This window comes from Pezoporus wallicus, unplaced genomic scaffold, assembly GCF_028554395.1.
Source record: "Pezoporus wallicus isolate ANWC-B61680 ecotype Strahan unplaced genomic scaffold, APGP_CSIRO_Pwel_v1 scaffold_13428, whole genome shotgun sequence".
Classification (NCBI taxonomy): Eukaryota; Metazoa; Chordata; class Aves; order Psittaciformes; family Psittacidae; genus Pezoporus; species Pezoporus wallicus.
Window position 1 is genome coordinate 1,994,864 of NW_026637482.1, and position 24,263 is coordinate 2,019,126.

General features: G+C 48.6%; 1 protein-coding gene across 5 annotated transcripts in view; it reads right to left on the minus strand.

Annotated features, from left to right (window-relative positions):
- The window catches only part of CTIF (cap binding complex dependent translation initiation factor), a 153,068-nt gene extending 132,049 nt beyond the window's left edge, over window positions 1-21,019 (minus strand). For 2 of the 5 annotated variants that reach the window (XM_057405692.1, XM_057405689.1), the window contains exon 1: window positions 14,268-14,636. The gene's annotated coding sequence lies outside the window, so the exon portion shown is untranslated. Of the gene's footprint in view, window positions 1-14,267; window positions 14,637-20,940 lie in introns of those variants that run through there. The other 3 variants (XM_057405691.1, XM_057405694.1, XM_057405693.1) reach the window with 3 other exon arrangements.
- Between the last annotated feature and the right edge of the window lie 3,244 nt (window positions 21,020-24,263).

Consider the following 24,263-nt stretch of genomic DNA (forward strand, 5'->3'; position numbering starts at 1 on the left):
CATCTCTTCTGCAATCCCAAGGGATGACCCCTGATCCCATGGGAGCAGCAGCCAGGGTGCAAAACTCCCAGTGCAGGCAGCGCTCTGCAGGCAGAGAGCACAGCCCATGTCCTAATTAGAGTCCTATAATAACAAGCTGATCCACACACTATGCAACTGCACGTTCGACCACCTGCCTGCACGTTGGCCACCACATACTGGTCTTTTGCAAATAACCAAAGGGAAACCATTATCAGACAGTAAATCTTTTCTTTCTGGGCACCCAGGCAATATAATGGGCACTTGGGCTGTGAAAAGCCCTGTAATCCTAAAAGACACATCCCACTCTAAGTTGCGATGTCAACCTGCTGAAGTAATCCATCCCACGGGCCACTGTGGCATCCCCCAGTCAGCAGAAGGGCAGCCTTGGAGGGTGCTTAATCCCCATTAAACCATGCTCCTGGTTTGCTGGCAAAGAGCATTTTTGCACCCGTACGCCAGCTTTTAGCAGCATTCAGAGGATGCATATCTCGGCTGCCAGCCAAAATGCTGGAGCTGCCACTGCAGATGGATGGAGGGGATTTTATGCTAGAAGGAGCCAGCTATCCTCTCCTCCAGGGAATAACAGACTGGTTTGGGTTGGAAGGGACCTTAAAGCTCCTCCAGCTCCACCCCCTGCCACTGGCAGGGACACCTTCCACTAGAGCAGCTTGCTCCAAGCCCCTGTGTCCAACCTGGCCTTGAACACTGCCAGGGATGGGGCAGCCACAGCTTCTCTGGGCACCCTGTGCCAGCGCCTCAGCACCTTCATGGTAAAAAATTTCCTCCTTCTATCTAGTCTGAATCTCCCCTCTTTTAGTTTAAACCCATCTCCCCTTGTTCTGTTGCTGCAGGTTTCCCTCTTTAGTGGAAATGAAGCTCTTCTGCGCAACAAAGCAGAGGTAGGAGAGCTCAGGTACCTCCCACATTTCAGGTCTTTGAAAGATAAAATAGGAATGAGGATGCAAGATGGTTTTCCAAGCATCAGCCACCTTCTGCATCAGTGAGCAATGGAGAAAAGCAAGTCATCCTTGGGGTCCTGCTGCTTTCACCAAGGGGACTTATTCTTCCCTGCACTGGATCCAATGATGCTTGGGCTTGAGTTACATGGGCAAAGCAAGGAGGAGATTTCAAGGACTGACAATCCTCTATGCCCTAAATCTGTCTTGCTTCTAAGGGACCTCTGTGCATTCCACCTAACCTGAGCTGATCAACTGGAACTGGAGAGGAAATTAATCCAGTAAACTTGTGCCATTTTGCAGAGGAAAAAGAAAATAAACAAGTTACCATGCCCCTCTCTGAGCTAGTTAAACTCATCTGAAAAACCCCGTGCACAGATAAGTATATTCAGAGATTTTCTGAATCTTTAATTACCTTCAGTGCTAAAAAAATCCCTAAAAATCCCCACTCAGCAACACCCACAAACAAGGAAGATTTCCAGAACTCTGGATCCTGGACCCCCGCTCCTCCACCGCGTTCGAATGTTCAAGTTATGAAACAAGCAGCAAATTGGCTTTTGCACCATGTCCACTCTGGGAGCATCAATCATGGACCATTTCAGGTCCCATACAGGCAGCAGCCATAGCACCACCACCAGTGAGATGTTGTAAATACCCAAGTGGAAAAGAACAAGAATTTGGGAAATGGGCAATTCTGTAGATGCAGAAGGAAAACAAATCCCTCCTGTATAACAGTGCTGGTCTAATAATAATACATTAAGAGGCAGGGAACCAAATGAAGCCCTGGGGAAGCACAAGGGGACAAGGAACCCTGTGGGGTTGGTGCTCAATACTGTGCAAGTAAATCGACCATGGCACGGATCTGGCCAAGGATGAAGAACATCAGTGACAAGAGAGCTGAGCTTTCTGGCACTTCTGTCCCTGATTCTGGCTTCCTCCAGGTTTAAATATACCCATACAAGAGCTTCAGCCACTTGGAAAGACAGGGAAAAAGCCATGATCACCACTGCCAATGTCCTACCTACTTGTTGAAGTTTCTGCTTGGGAAAGGACAGAACCAGAACACACTCTCAGCAAGGTGTCTGACCCTTGCACATGTAAGGACAAGGTTTTGACTCAGAATTCAGCTGGTCACCAAAGCTTTCTCTTCACCTGGGACTTGACAGTGCCTCCCTTAACTCCTGCTCCTGATCCCATGGATTGAATGTGGTCCAGACAGACAGTTTCCATCCAGCAAATCAACTGCATCGTGGAGAAATGGTTCTCATTCCAACCAGAGGTACCATCCGAATTAAATCCAGCTCCCTGAGGCTGCTGTGGGCAAAAGGCATCACCTAAGACAGCTCTCACAGCTTGGGAAGATGCCCTTGCAGACCTGAAATCCATATTTCAGCCTACAAGGATTTCCTGCATGTTCTCCCATGTAGTTTCCAATAGCAATTACGAGAGCAAATGTGATACCCAAACAGAACCAGGTTTTGCATTGGGCTCCCAGTAGCTGTGCTGGGAAAGGAGAAGACCCAACTCAAGCACCACAGGTCCCACCAAGCCAAAGAATGGCACCATATAGCAGGGATGGGCTGCAGGTTCTTGTGGCCCCAGCAGCAGGCAACGCCCAGTCCTGGATGTGTGGAGATCAGACCCTCCCCAAGCTTTGCTTTCCCCAAGCAGCATGGACCAAGCCCCTAAGCTTTACCCTCCTTTTGAACCCATCCCCAGCTTTTATCTCCTTCCAGCGGCTTGTGACACAGCCTGAACCAATTCACCAGGATAACACCTCCCTTACGGAACCAGCCCTGCAAATACCAAGCAAAGCACCTCCCCAGACAGGAATTCTCAGAGTTACTGGCAGCCACCAGCTCCTTTTGGAGGCATGAAACAGCTCCTTTCAGAGGCATGAATGCATTTTTTTTTCACAGTCAGTCCCACATCTGCCTTCTGCTTCATCTGACGTTCTGCAGCAGTGACACAGACACATAGCTCCTCAAAAGCCCTTTCCAGGTGACCCTACTCCCACTCCGGATATTCATCCCTAAATCATAACGAGCGATAGGGATGGGAAGAGCAGCCTGCCAGACTCCAGGGAGTAAAGATGCTTCAAGTATTTGCACAGCCACATCTATCACCCAGGGGACATCTGGGTTTGATTAATAGGAAGTAAATGAAGTAGCTCTACTCGGCTGAGCACCAGCAGGCAGGAGGAGGACAGGGGGGTTGCATTAACACAAAGCAAACAGAGACAGGTACTTCCAGGACACGATACCCGACCTATTTTGAGATGAACATGAGATCAAGCGAGCTTAGGGAGTGTCTTTTTACCTCCAGCAGCAGCAGCGACAGTCTAGACGACTGGCCCAAATCAAGCCAGCTCATGTTCAGCCTTGGCATCCACCACCCCTATGTCCTAACATGCCCTGATGTCAGTGTGTTTGACATCAGTCCCTTCTCCAAACCCCAGGTCCTGGATGTCCCGCTGAGTCCCAGCATTGCAGCTATATGGGTATATGGTACATGGGGACAAGAATCTTAAGCTCATCCCAAAATGTCCTTGATCTGCTCTGTGTGTCCAAGTGCTTCATTCATCGTGCACCCAAATGTGCCACACGCTGCACGTGTGATTGGGATGTATTGCTCACTCCTCCACCATGCTTCACTTCCCTCTTTTGTCAAACATAACAAGTCTTATTAGGGCTTATATTAAAGGCTTGGCTTTCCATTCTAACTTGGGAAGGACAAAAGAGGCCTTGGAGCTTCAAGGTGCTACGGCAGGGAAGGCATCACAGATCTAGAGGGTCTTTGATGAACTTCAGAAGTTTGGCTTTGGTTTTCAGAATGCCTCTGGGGTGATTGCACTGAGTAAATTTCCAGCAGCTCAGGAAAAGCAAGCCAAAAAAGTACCAAGAGAAGGTTTTTTCTCCACAAACACAGCCTGGCCAGGGGTAATGCCAGAAATACTTATTTTTGTAAATTTTCCTCCTGGTCCCAAAGGAAATGCTGTTCTTACAGAGCTGGATGATGACTGTAGGACCCAGGACTACCTGCAGACATCAAAGACCAACAGGATCCATCTTTCAGGACAGCTTTGTCCACCCCAAGACACCACCTGCAGTGGAAAACCCACCTACTATGCCTAGGACTGATATACCCCCCAGTGAATGGAGGACCTGCAGGCATGAGGACAACCCAGAAACACATCCACAAATGAATTTTACACTATTTTATGTTCTTTTGTTGAAGGGTCCTTCATGTTCATCATGAAGGTCTTCCCATGATGACCTCTATCATGTGGCAGCCCCACTGAATACAGCTGCAATAACTAAAAGAGCCAATGCCAAGCCAGGTCAGCATCCAAAAGTCCCCTTCTGCACTGGCCAACCTCTGCTTTACACCCAAGGTATTAACAGCCCCAAAGTAAATAATAACGAGGACACGGGGGGAGGACTGTAACGGCAGCAAAAGGAAGCAGCACCAGCAGTTTCAGCAGAAACACCATAGCAGGACTCCTGCTATTCACATACCTTTGACCTCAGAGAAGTAAATAAAGAGCCCAAACTGTTTAGCTTTGGATAAAAAAGGAAAGAGGTAAGGGAGAATTTGATTAATCAAATTCAAAGTGTAATGCTGCATACCCAGATGGTATCTCACTCACATTAAAGGGCCTTGCAGGTGGAAGCCCATTATTGCTAGCTCTTGGATGCCTGTGCAGTGCAGGTCAGATGAGGGCATCTGAGAGATCTTTATGACCCACCAATTAAGTAGCTGAGGTAACAGGAGGCTGGTAAAAGCACTTCTGGAATAAATTATACAACATGAATGAACACTCTGCGCCTAGCCCTGAGTTACTGCAAACACTTGGAGCCTGCAGAGGAAGATGGAATGAATGCCAGCACCACCAGAGAATGCCGGGGCTTGGGTTAGGCTTTCCTCACACCCACTACAGCTTTCTTCAGGGCTTTTCCCTCTCAGAGGGATGCTGAAGAACCTACGTACTCCCTGAGGTGTCCATGGGGACACCCTGCTCCTGGTGAGCATCCCCACATCTCCACAAGGTCCAACGCCTTCCAGCATCACGAATCAGAAGTGATACCTGGCACTCAATCCCCACGTGTTCTCTCCTCTGGTGTGGAATGAGGGTCCTGTTTCTCCCCAGCCACATTCACCCAAGGAACTAAACCCACTTTTGCAGAAGCAAAAGGCTGAACCCATCACAAACAGATAAATAAATTAATAATAATAAAATCATCACTTGTTTGCCAGCAACCCAGCTTTGGCTTGGTGAATCTTAAATTGTTTTGGTCAAGTCACTGCTGCCAAAACACTGGGAGAAAAATGTTGGAAAAATTTATTTCATTTTCTTTTTTTTTTTTTTTAGGGCTTAGAACTTTTAAACAAAGGATTTCAACTTTTATTTCACAGTGACATACAGTAAATTACCACAGCTCTCCATTATGGTGTAAAATACTTTAAAACAGATTTAATTTTGCAGTGAATAAAGCCTCTTTGGCTAGCCATTATTTTGTTTCCTGTTTTAATGAAGGAAAAATACCTGCTTTCATTGACACCAGCTATAAAGCCTCTTATCGCCCAGAATTATCCTTAATAAAATGATCTTTTTACAGGCTAATTCACTGGAAAAAAAAATACAGTTAGTATCAATTAATTCGTTTTATGGGCTGATGTTGAGGAGTATTCAGAGTATATGAGGATAATTTGGGACACTGACCCAAAGGGTGCAGCATTGCTCCAGGACAGAAAACATAATTCGAAGTGTTACTGTAATTCACATATATGTTAGAAAGCTGTAGGAACTTCACTAAAGTTCAAATATATACATGAGAAGAGGCAAATAAGGAAAATGGGAACCCACATCCCTTCAGAGAGGGGAGGATCTGCTGCAGCCCCAATTCTGCGGGCAATGTGTGATGCATGACACAACCCCAGTGCCAGCCCTTACCGGCTTCATCCTCCCAGCAATGCCCCTGCTTTGGCTTGTTCCACCTCCTCCACAGGCTGTTCTGCCCAAGAAGAAAATGTTTACTCTCTGGAGACATGGAGTATTGCACAAGGTAACACCCAGGGCTGCAGAAACGTAAACAGAGATAAAGCCTCTCCGCAGCCCCACTGCATCCTCTTCCTGCTCCTTTTCAGGTCAAACTGGATCTTGTACATGACAAGGGAGTAAAAGAATAAACCCAAAACCAGATAGCTTTTCAGGATAATGCTGCTGACTTGTTGTTTCTTAAACCCTCTGCCACCAAGCCCCTGTAGTGCCGCTCACCTCTGCTGATCCCATCAGGTGGTTTAACCAGGAAGCTTAGCGGTAAGCTCTGTCCATGCAAGGAGGCACCAAGTTACATCACGTTATTGTCTGCTTGACAGGGACCACAGAGACTTTTGGGTACCAACGGGGTAATTCCCATTTTCAGTTTACAGAAAGAAAATTGTAAATGGAGGGAACTCACTCCAAGATGCAAAGTTCTGTTGTTGGGTTGCCCTGGGTTTGGTTTTTTTTTTTTGTCTTTAGGCTTTATTTTATTTATGTTGAAGTAGCTGTTAAATCCTGTTAACATGCTGCAAATCCCTGTCTTGTTGAAGAAAAAACCTGGCACCTTCAAAAGGTAATCTGCCTCTATCTGTACCCTTATGAACAGGAAAGTGGGAAGGTAGAATCTGCAGCAGGAGGGGTCTGTCAGAAGGAAGAAAAAATGGGATAGGGAGTAACAACAAAATGGGATAGCGAGCAACAACAAAATGGGATAGGAAACAACAACAAAATGGGATAGGAAACAACAACAAAAAAGGGACAGAAATCAACTCCGCACCCACAAGGAAGGCAGAAAGTGGCAGTGCACAATTTTCACCCATTAACTTCAGCAGCCAGAGGATTTCCACGGTAAAGAGGCTGTCACCAGGACAGGAGGAAGAGGAGGGCATCACACCAAGAGCAAGGCTGCAAGCAGAGCATGCAGGGGGGCTGCCTGGAAGGTTTGGCAGGCTGGAGCCACCAAACACAGCAGGATGCCCATCAGAGCAGGAAAGGTAGTTCACGAGTACTGCACCATATCTGGCTACAAACCTTATTCCCTGGCTTCACCCAGGCTGAGTGAATGAATAATATTATTAAACGGCAGACGAGAAATCAAACATCAGCTTGGAGAAACCAGGGAAGCCTCCCGAGAGCCAAGGAAACCTGCACAATGAGGGAAGAGTGAGATTATAATAATTAGGTCAGTTGGCGATAAGCCTCAGTGCACACAGGCACTGCTGCCTTGCTCGAAGTGGTGATGTCCCGAAGGAGCTGAGGAACCCAACAATGATATGCCAGGGGCATGAAAAAGACTGGTAGCAGAAAGCCTCCTCCAGCAGCAAACCACAGCAGCTGCTCACCTCAAGGGCTAAGGATCAGCAGCTGCAGCATGGCAAACTCCAGTGGGATGTCAGGGAATTACTTGGGAATGACCCAAGGGGGTGTGCAGTCTCCACCCCTGGAAACAGCATCAAGGCTCAGCGGGATGAGGCTGTGAGCAGGGAGGTTTGATGCAGAAGCTGTCCCTGTGCTAAGCAGAGGGCTGGACCTCAGGACTTCCAGTGCTTGTCAATCCAGACTAATTGTGGATTTGCTAGGGAGGCCTTTGCTTAGTCCAGACTCCCAGGACAAAGCACCAGGTCTTACTTCCAGCTTAATCAAAACAAGAAACTTCTTCCCAGCAGCAAGTGGCCTGGAATTCCAGGCTGACCTTTAAGAGAGGTAATTGAGGTTGACATGAAGCTCTAATACATGACAATCACGCACAGTAATCAAAACTTTCTACTCCAGGAGGCAAAGAGGACAGTCCCTGCAGCAACTGCTGTACAGGGTATGCATGCAGATTTCCCTGTAAAAAGGGATCCGATTTCTATTACCCATGTCTTCCTTGCTGGGTGGTCTGACATCAGCTCTGCCCGTCTTGGCAGCCTCAGGGCTCCAGGACTTGGAAAAGCCCCAGCTAGAGCAGGAGCTGGGCTGTGCTCACATCCAGGTGTCTAACACCAGACCAAGAAAACAAGAAAGGGATACCAAAGAGGAGGATGTGCTCGCTGCCCTGATGACTCCTCCTCTCTTCCTCCCTATCTGTACCACGCAAGAGCTATCATCTACCCCAGCTGGGCCATTCAACACCAGGGCCCAAAGTCCAATCCACTGGTCACCTTCTGCTAGGGCTTTAGGGTCTCCTTCCAGATGGTGACTTGAATGAAACCCTCACCTTCCAGAACCCACTTGCTTTTGTTGACGGTGAAGGCAGATTTTTCTTCACTGGTCTCTCCAAAATGCTTTCTAAGCTGTTTCTTTATGAACACCTCACCACTGCTCCCTCTTGCCTGCACAACCCACATCTTGTCCCTGGACAGCTCAGGACAACCCACATGGTCAACCCACAGTATGAGATGCTCTTGTGAAGCCTCACGCTTTCAGACCACGCAGATGACCCTCCAGCAAGCTGTGTTGATACTAGCATGCTTTTACAACCAACTGCTTAGTACTCCACCAACACATGAAATCCTTCAGGACATAAACACATCACTGATGGACTGATCCAAGTTAAACCAAATCTTCACACAAGAAGAGCATCCTACAGACTCAAGCATCCAGTATGTGCTTCATGCAACCATGATGTTTCTGCAGTCAATACAGTTTATTAGCCAAAAAAAACAGCAGCCCTTCTTAAATATACACACATATCTTTTCATACTCCTAGGTCATGCAGAAGGCTGCATGCATGTTGCTCATATTCAGCCTGCAAACTCCTCTCCTTAGCTTCCCCACTAATGCTCTCATTTGGTTATGGATCCAAACTCCTTCCAGCACATTAGAAATCAGTGTCTACAGCTTCTCATGTACTTTGAATCAAAGTTCACTGCTTTTTTGTTAAAACTGGCTAATCAAAGCCATTCCAAGCTGACATCCCTCCTAATGCTGTAATCAATAGACAGAGATGCTCAGAAGAGAGCTAATGTGGCCTCAGCTGAGTGTAGGTGCTGCAAGCACAAGGCTCTGGCTTTTCATCTGCGTCAATGGATGATATGGAGGAGACCCAAAAAGAGACAATCTGAAAGCACAAGATGAATGTGTCCGCTGCAATAAAATGGATAAACAGAATTAAGGAAATAAGTGGAAAATTACAGTCTGAGGCTATGGAGATACTAGCCTATGGAGAGGAAGGCGTTACTGGCTGACACTTCCCATCAAACTCAGCGTAACGCTTGTAGACATGTGAAAAGGTCAGAAGTATTAAAAGACAGAGGGGAGGACTTGCTAACAGATCCATCTCTTGACATCCAGTCTGATGGACCTGAGAGTCAGACCACTGACTGCTTTACAACCACCACACTGGTTAACTAATGGCCCCTGACAGGCTCATGATTTGGTTGGGTTTCTTAACAGAAAAGAAAACAAGATGAACACAAGGAGGTAAAACCCAAGTTGGGTTACTGAAGCACTTCTAGATGACCAACTTCAGACTTCCCAGTACATCCTACACCTCCAAGCAAGAGACAGCTTAACCACCAGCAGAGCCATCAGTGTACCACCACATTTGTCCCATTCCTGGAAAAGCTGGGCTAGGTCAGACAGGGCTCAAAGCAACCTGCTCTAGCAGAAGGTGTACCTGCCCATGGCAGGGGTTGGAGCTGGATGAGCTTTAAGGTCCCTTCCAACAGAAACCATTCTATTATTCTATTACTCCTTCCAAACTGCCTCCTTTGCCTTTCCAATCATCCTTTTAACTTGTGCATTTATGTCTGGCACTGCAGGAGAGAGCCTTCTCCATGCACTTACAGAATCATAGAATCACAGAACAGTTACAGTTGGAAAGGACCTTAAGATGTTCTAGTTCCAACCCCCCTGCCACGGGCAGGGACACCTCACACTACACCATATCACCCAAGGCTCTGTCCAACCTGGCCTTGAACACTGACAGGGATGGAGCAGTCACAACTTCCCTGGGCAACCCATTCCAGTGCCTCAGCACCCTTACAGTAAAGAATTTCCTCCTTATATCCAACCTAAACTTCCCCTGTTTAAGTTTTAACCCATTACCCCTTGTCCTGTCACTGCAGTCCCTAATGAAGAGTCCCTCCCCAGCATCCCTATAGGCCCCCTTCAGATACTGGAAGGCTGCTATGAGGTCTCCATGAAGCCTTCTCTTCTCCAGGCTGAACAGCCCCAACTTTCTCAGCCTGTCTTCATACAGGAGGTGCTCCAGTCCCCTGATCATCCTCGTGGCCTCCTCTAGAGGAGGACAGTTCCATGTCCTTTTTATGTTGAAGACACCAGAACTGCACACAATGCTCCAAGTGAGGTCTCAAACAGCTCCTTGAGAAGGCAAGTAATGCGAGTGGCAGGTGAAATCTGCCTCCTGCAAGGCTACCACACCTTCTCCAGAAACATCTGGCTGAACTGGACTGGTCTGATTCAACAAAGATCCCAATGAAGATTAGACATAACTTCCATGTCCTGGGCTCTGTGCTCCTTACCCCAAGATTTTGGGCTAGTCAAGGCCCTATTTTGGGGCACTCCAGGCAACATCTCTGCCTCCAGCATACCGCATTAGCTGTTCACTATGAGGACTCCCAGGCAGCCTCTATTCAGCTGGATGTACCTCAGTGATGCTTCAGCCACATGGCAGAAGCTTGGTCTAGCCCTGCTGGGCAAGTCTAATATTACCAAGCTATTAGAAGCTCTGCTGGCACCAGTCCCGTGACATGAGGCCATCATCCACCGTGCCAAAAAGGCCTTGCTTTTAAATTCTTCTCAAGCACAAGGTCAAGAGGAAGGTCTGTACCAATGGCTACAATCCTTGATGCCAAATGAGGCATTAGGATACACACACAAAAAAAGCTTGAATCTTGTGACCACCAGAGAAGTCTGCTCACAGCACATGAGCTTCAATAAGGCTACATCTGGAGTTACCAATATTGTACCAAAGGCTTGTGAAACCATAAAATGCACCAATTCAGCCATGTCAAAGGGGGATCAAACTTTGCTGCATGCACCACGCAGATGAACAGTGAGTACAGACCTATTACCATAAGCTACCAATAAAACAGTGCCCAGATTTCTGCAGCACATACAAGACACTGCTCCCAGCCAGGGCCAAACCAGGAGCTGAGGGAGCACATGGGAGAAGGGGACAGCAAAGTCTCAGGACTGCTGCTGTGGAGGTAAGATCTGCCCAGGAAGGATTCCTTCACATATACCCTCAGCAATGATCCTGTCACATACAAATTATATATGCATATAGTATACACACACTCCTGAGAGTAATGATTTGAGAGAAGACAAAATTTGAGAGAATAATTTGAGGCAAAGCTAATCCCTGCTCCAAAAACTTTTTAAAACAAAGGATTAAGTGGCTCATGTTGGAATTTCCTGAGCAGATCAAAACTGCTTTCAGGGCTTGAGTCTCTGGGCTTTGGAGGGGAGAGAAAAGGTTGGGCGTTTCTTCTTCTTTTTATTTTCAATTCTCCCCTTTAAAAGGAAGTTGAAACTGCAAACTAATGCTATTGTTTTTCATACAGGACATGGCCTGGTTTCATTTAAGAGTGGCAGACGACTCAGGGACTCCCTTGCTGAGCAGCAGCATCTGAAAGCCCTGTGGAGAGCAAGCGATGCTCTCACCCTGGTATTTAGCAGCTGGCTCAGCTCTGCCATGAAAGGCAAGCTGGCAGTAGCCCTGCACGGAGCAAGCATCACCATCCATCCACCATCCACGCAGACCTCTCCCATCAGTGCCCGGGCACATGGCATCCTTCAGCAGGGCCAGCAGCACAACCAGAGTCACCTCCTCTCCTTGTGTCCTGGGTTCAGCTGTCACAGTTATTTTTCTCCCTAGAAGCTGGTACACTGCTGTGTTTTGGCTTTAGTGTGAGAACAATGCTGGTAACACACCAATGGTTTTGTTGTTGCTCAGTAGCACTTATCCTGATCAAGGACTTTTCAGTCTCATGCTCTGCCAGTGAGGAGCGGCACAAGAAGCTGGGAGGAAGTAGAGATTGGACTGACCCAAACTAGGCAAAGGGGTACTCCATACCACAGTACGTCATGCCCAGTATAGAAACTGGGGAGTCACCCAGAAGGGACCGATCCCTGCTTGGGTCAGGCTGGGTATCAGCCGGAGGGTGGGGAGCAATTGCATGGTGCATCACTTGTGCTCCTGAGCTTTCATTTCTTACCTTGTTGTTTCCTATTATTATTATTGTTGGTATTCTTTCTATTATCACTTTATTGTACTTTATTTTAGCTATTGGACTGTTCTTATCTCAGCCCGTGGGGTTTATATGCTTCTTCCTCCCCATCTACCCTGAGGAGGGAAGCCAGGGTGTGAGCAAACGGCAGCGTGGTGCTGAGTTACTGGCTGGGTTCCAACCACAACACCTTGATTAGCCCATGCCACCAAATTTCATCATTTTATACAATATGGCTAGGCTAGCTCCCCAGACTTCACTGAGCTGGACTCGCCTGCCTCTCTGCAGATGTCCACACTCATGGATGAGGAGCAGAGCAGGAGACCCAGCACTGGCGCAGGCCTGGCAGCGTGTCCTCCTCACTGCATTACTTCCTCCTGGCACAGGCAAAGCTCCTGCCAACGGCTCATCCTCCCCCCCAGTGTCCTTCCCCACCAAAACGTGGGGTGAGGAGGCAGACAGGCTCCTGCTGAATGAGCCGAGTGTAACTGGAGGTGCTCAAGGGAAAACCTCGGCAAAGCCAGCGAGGGATGACGGTGCAAACCGGAGCAGGGGAAAGGCTGAGTCACTTCCTCCCCCAGAGCCCTAAATAGAGTGCAAGAAAATCCATTCCCCAAGCTGACAAAAAAGGAAGAGAATTCCCAGTTTAAAAATAAATAAATAATCAAAGTGCATATAGTGACGGCAAAAACGGAAGGGACAGATAAGGCAGCCTCGTGCTGCAGCTGGAATGGGAAGGGCTGTCAGGAGCAGAGGGGGCCGAGCATCATTTCCGGCACCTTTGGGAGTTGGGGTTCACTTATCACTTTAAACAGCAGCTCCAGCTCCAAGGCAAGATCATGGACAATGGACAATGCTGGAATGCCACTGTGCTGCTGCCTCATCTCCTCCAGGCTATGCTGCCAGCAGCACCTGAGTCTTGATGGGAAACTGCAGCGAGTCTAGGCAGAGCCCGGGAAAGCTTTTGGGGACAGATTTTATCCACTCTTCAATGTCCAAATGCTCTACAAGAGCTTCTAGGTGGTACAGGAAACATTACTATTAGAAGTAACAGTGTAGTAATACCTCATTATCCATCCCAGCAGGTAGGTGGCGAAGCTAAGCTCAAAGCTGGAAAACCCTTTTGAACTACTGTTACAGGCAGGAGACTCCAGCTTCTGACTGCATGCTTGGTGGTCATGCACAAGTACAGAATCCTGGGAACAGTGTGGGAACATAGATGACAATAGTTCAGGTTGGAAGGGTCCTTTAAAAGTCATTAGAATTATCCCATCACACCATCCCTGGCAGCACCCCCACTCCATTTCTCTCCTTCTCCATGTTCAAGATGATTTCGATCATGTATTTCAAGAAAATTCAGTGAATTACTAAAGGTATTTCTAGTTAACCGACCCACTTGCACCCAGATAGATGATATTTAAGCTCACAATTGCTGCAGCTTCTCCTTGTAGGCACAAACAGAGAAGAAGAAATTTGGATTTCTCTCTTCCGCCCTTTCTTATAGCCTGTAAGTTCTTATCTTTGAGACCTGCAGTCCTCTGTCAAATGTGGCTGAAATTAAACCCTGGGTTAAAAAAGCTTCTGGAGGAATAATGAGCGACAGCCAGCCTGCGCGCATAAGCCTCATTTCTGTTAATTAAAAAAAAACCACCCAAACAAACAAAAAGGAAGCACTGAAACACACAGGAGAACCTTCAAAGCAGCTGTTTGAGTCAGTAAATAAACTGCTCACCCTATTTAACGAAAATACATTTAAAAAAAGGCTGAGTAAATACCCTTTCTTGGAGCTGACTCCGAGAAGGATGATGTGTGCTCTGCAGATGCTTCAAAACCCAGGAGGGAGGGAGAGGAACTAGCACCCTGGGTTGAATCTTTGTATTAAAAGCATCAAGGCAGGGAAGGATGCTGCTGTTCTGACAATGAAGTACTCCACAAGGCCGTGATGTCCTGCCCACCACCAATGCTGCTCCAAGCATCTGCAAAGGCAGGGTAAAAAGCTCCCCTGCCCGTGCCAGGCTGGCACAAGGATGGACAGAGCAAGGATGCAGGAAGTGATGGAAAACTCACCGTTCCCCAGCAGAGCTTTCCAGAAGCGTGTGTGTTCACTGCGGAGCTGCCGCCTGGATGTGAAAAACCGCTAGTCTCAAAATAAGGGGAAAAAGCTGTTGGAGAAAGACATCCATCACCTCATCACAGCTGGTCCCCTGCGGCTCTTCAGCCTCTCCATCCACATCCGTGACCTCCTCAACCTTTAGAGGCATCTCATTTAGAGGCTCCCTTTAGAGCTATAGTGGTGAGACCCCATGGACCCTGAAAACTCTCCATAACCCATCTATGAGCTTGCAATGATGAAATATGCACGTGGCAAGAAAAAGAAAATACATCATTTCCAAAAGCACCCCGAGCATCCTCCTGCTGCTGTTGTAAAGCCTTCAGCTGCAAAAAATATTGCTGCAAGCTTTAGGATCGCCAGCCCAGCTTCCCTAGCTGGGAAAAATGGAATCAAGGATGCCTCCAAGCAAATCACCCTGCTGGTAAGAGACATATGGATCATCAATATACCCTGATTTATCCACCCCTGTCTCTTCTCACCATGCAAAGCAAACACCACCTTAAACATAAAACACTTCTCTGTTATTAAACTCCACCTGACAACCACAGCACTACCACAACCCTTCCTGCTTTCTTTTCCTCTCTTGCCCGGACACCCATAATGGTTGTTTTTGACAGCACTTTATTAAAATCCCCTCTGGCTTTGCTGGAGCGGGATGCAGCATTCAGGAGCTCTCCAGCCCAGAGGCTTGCTTCTGGCTGGGTGATGCAGGGAGCACCCAGAAGCAAAACAGCATTTGCAGATCACTGCTTTGGGCTGGCTTGGTTGGATTCAGCCTACACCATAGTCCAAACAGTGACCAGAATGCACAATTCTTTGCAAAACAAAGAATCCTTCAAAATTCACCCCATGATTATTCCTGCAAGATACCCCATTATCAAGCACCAAAATATGTTTTCACAGACATGAACTCCTTTCAAAGCCTGCTGCAGAAGCTGGTGGCCCCAAAATAACATCTTCACGGACCATATAGCAGAAGGGGCAGCTCACAGCCCTCTGTAAGCCCAGCTCTACACCAGCCCCAATCCCACCTGAGCCTGTGCCACCCATGCTGGATGGCAAAGCTATGCCTTCACAAAGAAGATGCTCAATTCTTATGATGGCTGAGGCACCTTAAACATCTGCAGTGCATTCTGTTCTAGCTCTGAAGTGTTCTGCTTGCAAAGACAGACTTGTGAGATTCAATTAAAGGATGCAAAACACTTGGGATCACACCTACTTACTTGTAGAAGACCTTCTCAACACTGGCTTGGGGATGGACTGGGTGCCATCACTGCTACATCACATGGCATAGAGACCCAGACTGCTGCAGTGTGCTGCACTGCAGACTCCCATGCTACTCTTCCCATGCCACCCCAGCCACTCGCCTCCAGTGCCAGCTACCACCCAATGCAACCAGTGGCAAAGGGATGGTGACAGCTTGGTTATGAGCAACAGCTTCTCCCAAGATCCCAGTGAATACAAGCCAAGCTCCTCCAGGATTTCATGAACTCACAAGCATGTTTCAGAATGAATTACGCACCCTGTTAATGGTTCCCCATCGCAGAAGGAAGCTGGTGGCTGCTGCGTGTCTCCCTGTAGCTTCTGCTTCAGTGCCAGGCAGGCTCCAGTGGTGGTGAAGCCTTCTCAGTTTCCCTGGCTGTATAAACCAGTCCCAGCAAGCTGGGCCAGCTACAGAAGGAGGAGGAAGGTTGGTTGGGTTGGGCTTTTTTTTTTTCACTGGTGGGAAACAAGAAGCTTGTGGGCACCCAAGTGCATCCTCAGGTCACCCAGGTATGACGTGACACCAAGGAAGGGTGCACGCCACACAGCCACACAGCTTGCTCCTCATCCCTGGGACATCACCACCACAGGCACATCATCCCACCCATAACCCTTTCCCATCCTGCCACCTCAGGGCTACAGATGTCGTCCAACAGCAGCCAGCAGCATGGCAGACATAAACATGCCATGGAAGGAGGTGAAGCTGAGCTAATGATGGTGGCCACAGCGGAGACGCCCTCGATAAATTGCTGCACGTTATGAAATCCTCCTGTGGCAGGTTCCTGGCTGACAGGCACAGCAGGATTTGGTCCTGCAGAGATAGCAGAGACACAAGTTTAGTTGTGTCACCACAGGTTCTCCTGCCACCCAAGAAACCAGGTTTTCCTTCTCCTGTAACACAACTGCTACGTGCCTGGGGGACAGGGGAGGCGAAGGGTTACCTGTAGGAGAGAAGACGGGAGCAATGGCTTTTCTGAAGTAAGCATAAGACTACTCCTCTCAACCTGTGGTCCCTAAAGCCTCAGAACTCCTTGGACTGCCTCAAAGGAGTCTCCAAAAGCTAATTAAAAACAACAGATATCTCTAATACATTATAGAGACACCATCCCCAGTCCAGGCCACTGCTGGGGTACCTCTACATCGCAGAAGAATGACAATGATGATGCAGAGTCCAACAAACCAAAATCAAACACGGCACAGCCAGAGGCAGTCATGGAAGAACCAAAACCTCTCTCTTCAGCAGGAAAGTTGGTGTTAAATACACAAAACTTTTGAGAACATCCAGTGTCATCCCCATTTCAGTCTGAACTGAGCAGGAAATGTTTCTCTTAGGATCACCAGCAAGGCATCTATGCTGTAAATTACTCTCTCTGTATATATATGCATGTACAAACACATACATAAATAAATGAAAACAAAGCAGCCGGTCTCTCAAACAAACAGAAAATGATTGGTTAGCTGCAGTAGTCTTTTACTTTGGATTACTCAGTAACGTGCTAATTATACTCAGGTAGCAGAATGGCACCTTCTCAGAGGAGTTTCACAAGAACATCCCAAAGCATTTATGGAGATTCCTCATCCAGAAGTCTCAACGCTTCCAGATTTTTGTGACAGGCACAGTGGTCCTTTCACCTGCCTGATGAAGACCATGACCTACCCCTGCAGACTGTTAACTCTGAAACTTAACAATGGCATGTGTAATGCAAATGTCTTTATGCTTCTGCCAAGCTGAAGAACAAAATCATTAGCAGTATTTAACTGCTCCATTGAAATAGTCAGGCAATATGCTAAATGTACCCCAAACAGCTGCTGAAACAGCTTGTCTGCTACCCCAGCTTCCACAGAAACCACAGGGTCTTGCTATACTTTTAGGTATAGCTCCCCACAAACACACGGGGCCCCAAAGATTCAGTTGAGCAGCAAGAACTCAGGAAAATTAACTAAGGTCCAGGAGGATTTTCTTGCTGCTCTGCAAAGACCTGCAAGCAAAAGCTCAACCAGTGATAACTACCACAATTTCACACTGCTCCTGCTGGGAAAAGACCAAGCAGCAGCAAGGATGTCTGCAAGGAAAAGCAGGACAGAGAGACCCAAAACAAGAGGGAAGGGGAAAGTCACCATAGCAAAATTTGTCCTCACCAGGAGACAAGGGTAGAGCACTTCCCCCCAAAGTGAGGAGAAAAGAGAGAACAAAAGGAGTGTTTTTCTCACCCAAGACCAAGGGCTGAAGGAGGGACATCTGGAGATAAAGCTCAGCACCTTGTCATCTTCCCTTCCACAGTTTGGATCAAGGGCTAACAGCTATAACAAGTCTGTTTTCACGCTTTGCACATTATTTTTCATGGATCTCAGGAACCCTCCATAGATCATTCCCATCCTATTTGTGCATGAGGTTGACGCAGCTTCGAGAACAAAGGTGTCAAAGCCAGCAAAGCCCCCCAGGTAGCTCATTCCATTCCCAAATCACATTGCAAAGGCAGAGATGGTGTTCATTTCACCTCCACAAATGGTTTCCCTGTCTCCCATCAGCCAGGGAGCTCCTGGCACTGGGCTACCCTTCAGCTCACCAGAGACATGTTGCTTCCCTGCATCACCTTCACCTGCAGCATCCAACCACTGCTGTTCTGCTTTCCTTTAAAATCAATCTGAGCTCTTATAAATTATACAAAAAGAATGCTCTGTAAGAGCTGGACAAGTCCTACCACACAACCTTACATTCACAGAGCCCTCTGGTGCAGTACCCAGATCACAGGGAGGGCTCAGAGGGAGATAGCTTTAGGTACAAGCACAGCCTGAGCTTCCCAAAACAGACACCGCTCATCTCTCTGCCAAAGCTAACACACTTAACGGGGAAAACACAGCCTACAGATTTCACTCAAGGCTCAAGGGAATAAAATCCAGCACAAGGGTTTGCTCTTCGACCTCAGGATCAGCAAGGGCAGAGCAAAGACTTGATGGTCCTTAAAAGGAAAAATAACATGGATTGACACAATAAAATGGGGTTGTTTTCTACTCACTGGAGAAAAAGTGTGACTATTTGCTTGCGCTACCTATCCAGCATGGTACCTCCCTGACAGCATCTGGATATTCAGAGCATGGTCCACTACCAAAAAGCCCTTCTATATTTTGGAGAGGAGGGACTGTTAAATCACCTGATCTTATTTTGGTGTCTCTAGATTGAGGGAAACAACCTGGAAGCTCAGTGTACCTTCTGCTTCCTCCTGCCTCTTCCATTTCTGTTAACAAGGCTGTGACTTCATGCTTCATCCTATACCTGCCTGAGTGCTGGAGGAAGAGAATGGTGGCACAGAGGGAGATGTGGGAATGCCCTGTTTCAGAGGAGGCACCAGGTCTCCAGAGAGGCCCAGTGCACTCCAGCCCTCCTCATCATGCTGGGAAACAACACCAGCCCCTTTCCAATCTAATGGAATTGTTACCTCACCCAGTGTGGGGTCTTACTGGTGTGGGTCTCACCCTTTCCAGAGAAGCCCTGAGTGAGTCCAGTTGAGGCCATGAAGATGCTTCAAGGGCTAGAGCATCTCTGCTCTGAAGACAACTACTGGGAGTGGGGAGGACAAAGGAAGTCCTGGAGCTTTTCAGACACTTAAAAAAATAAGAATAAAAATAAAAGAGTATCATTAAACCCAAACCATAAACAACCAACCACGTTCCCCAGAATAATGACTATGGGGGAAAGCGCCAAAAACACTGTATAAGCTTTTCAAGCAGGGCAGAAGAAGAGAACGGAGAGTCCTCGCTGCTGGGGAGAACAGGGGGACTGCAGCCAGGACAGAGGGATGCTCTGGGCAAGACAACGAGAAGGTTTCACATGGATTTAGCTGCATGAGAACGTCTTCAGGCACCTGGCTCTGGTCACTGCAAAGCCCCATTGTAGGCAAACTCAGACCCTTTAGATAGGGTCTGGTTGTCCCTTTGCTGTGCTCTGGGGAAAACCCCTGCAGTCCTGACCCAGCTCTGGGGCAACAGCACAAGAGGGACGTGGAGCTGTTGGAGCGAGGCCAGGGGAGGCCATGGAGATGCTGCGAGGGCTGGAGCAGCTCTGCTCTGGAGCCAGGCTGAGAGAGCTGGGCTGGGGCAGCCTGGAGAAGAGAAGGCTCCTGAAGGGGAGACCTGAGAGCAGCTCCAGTGCCTGAAGGGGCTGCAGGAAAGCTGGAGATGGGCTTGGGACAAGGGATGTAGGGACAGGCCAAGGGGAATGGCTTTAACCTGCCAGAGGGGAGACTGAGATAAGCTCCTAGGCAGAAGCTCTTCCCTGTGAGGGTGCTGAGGCGCTGGCACAGGGTGCCCAGAGAAGCTGTGGCTGCCCCATCCCCGGCAGTGTTCAAGGCCAGGTTGGACACAGGACTGTGGAGCAAGCTGCTCTAGTGGAAGGTGTCCCTGCCTGTGGCAGGGGTTGGAGCTGGAGGAGCTTTAGGGTCCCCTCAACCCAAACCAGTCTGGGATTCTGTGAGCCTGACACAGGGAGCAGCCCCAGGAGATGAATCCTAATGGAAAGACAACTCCCAGTGACTGTGTTTTGAGGCGCTGGGAAGCCAAGGACACCCAACAACAGCACGTCCAGACATGCGGTACTGCCGGTGGCAGCTGCAGCAAAACCCATCCCGCAACTGCCGGCTGCTCGCTGCCACCAGCATCTGCTGTCCCTTCGTGTCACCCACGCTCCCCGAGACCACGTGCAGCCGGAGTGACTCTGCAGGAAAGCAATAACCACCGAACAACAACAAAACCTCGTCCGCCGCGCGCCCTCCCTCCCCATTCCCAAACCCATCCCTGCGCCACGGACCCGGCAGCGGGGTGGGCATCCCGACTGGGGATGTCCCCCCTTGTAGGGGGTCACCCCAGGTGGCACCGCTCGCTCTGTGCACAGCCGCCCTACAATGAACGCCGATAACTGCGCTAGGGACGGGCAGGATGGGTTCCCCCCTTCTCCTTTTCTCTCGCCAGCAGCGATGGAAGGAGAGCCCAGCCCTGCCCTCCATCAGCGCTCACCGAGCGCTCCGGGAAGCTTCCAGAGGCCGAGCAGCGGACACGAACCCAGCCCCGGCCCTCCGCTATGCCAGGCGAAGGGAACACCGGCTCTGGAAGGGGACGGAGGGGGGGGGGGGCTCCACGTCCACACACCAGCTGCCAGCACAGGGAGGGGAACCCACCCGGGACGAGGCCGCCCAACGCAGCGCCGCCACCGAGCCCCCGCCCCGGCTCCATCCTCCCGTGCCAACACCCGCCCCGCAGCGGGTCCATGGCTGCTGAGGGAGACAAAAGGCGGGACGTGACCCCCCTCCACGCACACACACTCCATTACACCCCCCCGCCGCCCCGTGCTGTGTCATCCCGCCGCCTTACCGGGCCGCGCTGTCAGGGCCGCGCCGGGAGCCGCATGGGCGCCGCGCTGAGGTGAGGGGCCGGCGGCGGGGGATTGGGGTAGGGCGGGGGGTGAGGCTCACACACAGAGACACGGCGGGGCCGCCGCCCGCCCCGGAGCACACACCGGCTGCGGAGGAGCGACGGGACGGGGCGGCCCCGAGTGACGCGACCGCCGGCCCCGCCCCGCCGCGGCCTCCCCCGGCGCTGCCGGGAGTTGTAGTCAGAGCCCCGCGATGGGGTCGGCTCGGCTCGGCCCGGCCCGGCCCGGCCCGGGCGGATCCGTGCGCACCGGGGTCGGGTTCACACCGCGCGTTCGACGCGGTAAGTCCCGTTTCACTTCCCAAGGGATTCAGGCCCGGAACGCAGCCTCACCCACCCCTCCTCATCATGGACGAGCGGCGTCCATCCAAGGGTGGGGGGGTTAACTGGGCTTGAAGGGAGGAAATGGAGAGTGTTTCCTTATGGAATCCCAGGCTGGTTTGTGTGGAAGGGACCTTAAAGCTCATCCAGCTCCAACCCCTGCCACGGGCAGGGACCCCTTCCACTAGAGCAGCTTGCTCCAAGCCCCTGTGTCCAACCTGGCCTTGAACACTGCCAGGGATGGGGCAGCCACAGCTTCTCTGGGCACCCTGTGCCAGCGCCTCAGCACCCTCACAGCAAAGAGCTTCTGCCTAAGAGCTCATCTCAGTCTCCCCCATGGCACGTTAAAGCCATTCCCTGTTGCCACAGTGCCTGGTGAAGATTCCCTCTCCAGCACTCTTGAAGGCCCCCTTCAGGCACTGGAAGGCTCATTGATTGGAATCAAGTGTTTCCATGTAAATCAAGGATTTCATAGAATCACAGAACAGTTAGGGTTAGAAAGGACTTTAAGATCATCCAGTTCCAACCCTCTTGCCATGGGCAGGGACACCTCACACTAAACCATGTCTCCCAAGGCTCTGTCCAACCTGGCCTTGAACACCGCCAGGGATGGAGCATTCACAACTTCTCTGAGCCCCCCCACAGGGAAGAGCTTCTTCCTTATATCCAGTCTAAACTTTCCCTGCTTAAGTTTTAACCCGTTACCCCTTGTCCTGTCACTGCAGTGCCTAATGAAGAGTCCCTCCCCAGCATCCCTATAGGCCCCCTTCAGATACTGGAAGGCTGCTATGAGGTCTCCATGAAACCTTCTCTTCTCCAGGCTGAACAACCCCAGCTTTCTCAGCCTGTCTTCATACAGGAGGTGCTCCAGTCCCCTGATCATCCTCGTGGCCTCCTCTGGACTTGTTCCAACAGTTCCATGTCCTTTTTATGTTGAGGACACAAGAACTGCACACAGTGCTGCAAGTGGGGTCTCAGAAGAGCAGAGTAGAGGGGCAGGATCACCTCCTTCAACCTGCTGGTTTCCATAAAAATCCGCAAAATTCTGAGTCGAGAAATGTGGAAAACCACAGAATTTAAACACCTTTTCAAACACCTATTAAACACCCTTCTAACCAGCATCCCTCCAGGCTTTAAGGAGGTAGTCTTAAGCTGAGCTTAAAAGTGGGAAACTGCAAGTGTTCCCATATAAATCAAGTGTTTCCATTTAAGTCCACAAAATGCTGAGTTAAGAAATGTAAAAAAAACCCAAATTTAAACATATTTGAAACCCCTTTTAAATACCCTTGTAGCCAGCATCCATCCAGGCTTTTAAGGGGGTGGGCTTTAAGGAAATAGCAAATGTTTCAATATAAATCAAGCATTTCCATATAGATCAAGTGTTTCTGTATAAATCAAGTGTTTCCATATAAATACTGAAAAGTATGAGTCAAGAAATGTAAACAAACAGAATTTAAACACCTTTTAAAGACCTTTGTAGCCAGCATCCAACCAGGATTTAAGGAGGTGCGTTCAAGCACAGCTTAAAGGAAGGAAACGGTAAGTGTTTCTATATAAATCAAGTGTTTCCATATAAATAAAGTGTTTCCATGTAAATCCACCAAACTCTGAGTCAAGAAATGCAAAAAAGCCCTGCAGAATTTAAACACATTTAAAACACTTTAAATGCCCTTCTAGCCAGCATCCATCCAGGCTTTAAGGAGGTGGATTTTAGCAGAGCTTAAAGAGGAAATTGCAAGTGTTCCCTTATAAATCAAGTGTTTCCATATAAACATTCAATGTCTGAATGAAGAAATGTAAAAAACACGGAATTTAAACACCTTTTAAACACCTTCTAGACAGCATCCATCCAGATTTACCTTCTAAACAGCATCCATCCAGATTTCAAGGAGGTGGGCTTTAAGCTGAGCTTAAAGGAAGGAAGTGGTGAGAGTTTCCATATAAATCCAGTGTTTTCATATAAATTCACAAAATGCTGAGAAATGTAAGAAAACCCCAAATTTAAAGATATTTGAAACACCTTTTAAACCAACACCCTTATAGCCAGCACCAGTCCACTTTAAGAAGGTGGGTTTAAGCTGAGCTTGAAGGAAGGAAACTGCAAGTGTTTCCTTATAAATCAAGTATTTCCATATAAATACAAAGAACTCTTGAGTTGAGAAATTAAAAAAAACCTGGAATTTAAACACCTTTTAAACACCCTTCTAGCCAGCATCCATCCAGGCTTTAAGGAGGTGGGCTTTAAGGAAATAGCAAGTGTTTCAATATAAATCAAGCATTTCCATATAAATCAAGTGTTTCTGTATAAATCCACAAAACTCTGATTTGGAAAATATAAAAACTCACCAAAATGTAAGCACCTTTTTAACCAATGCCCTTCTAATAGTGTCCATCCTGGCTTTAAGGAGGTGGGTTTAAGCTGAGAAATGCAGTTAAAAAGTGACTTTAAATACTTTTTCCTAGACAGTATCTGCCCAGGTTTTGAGGAGGTGGGCTTTAAACTGAGCTTAAAAGAAGAAAATTGCAAATGTTTCCGTATAAATTGTTTGCATATAAATCAAGCATTTCCATATAAATCCACCAAACTGAATCAAGAAATGTAATAAACACATAATTTAAATACCTTTTAAACACTCTTCTATCCAGCTGGATCCCTTTTGCCCCTTTAGACCTGCACAAAGCCACTTGGAAATGTCCCTACATGCGGTTTTAGCCACCATCTCCTCACCCCACTAGGCTCTCAGAAACACCAAACTGCCTCATCATTCCCCTTTCCCTCATTGTTTGGGTTGTATCCAAGAGCTAACTTTACTTCTAGCTGTGGATTCCTTGTCACTCCCCACCTCACTTTGCCCTAACATTCATCAGGATAAATGGATCATGTTAATGAACATCAGTGGAAGAAACGCGGACATAAATTAACCCGGAGAGGGAACCTGATT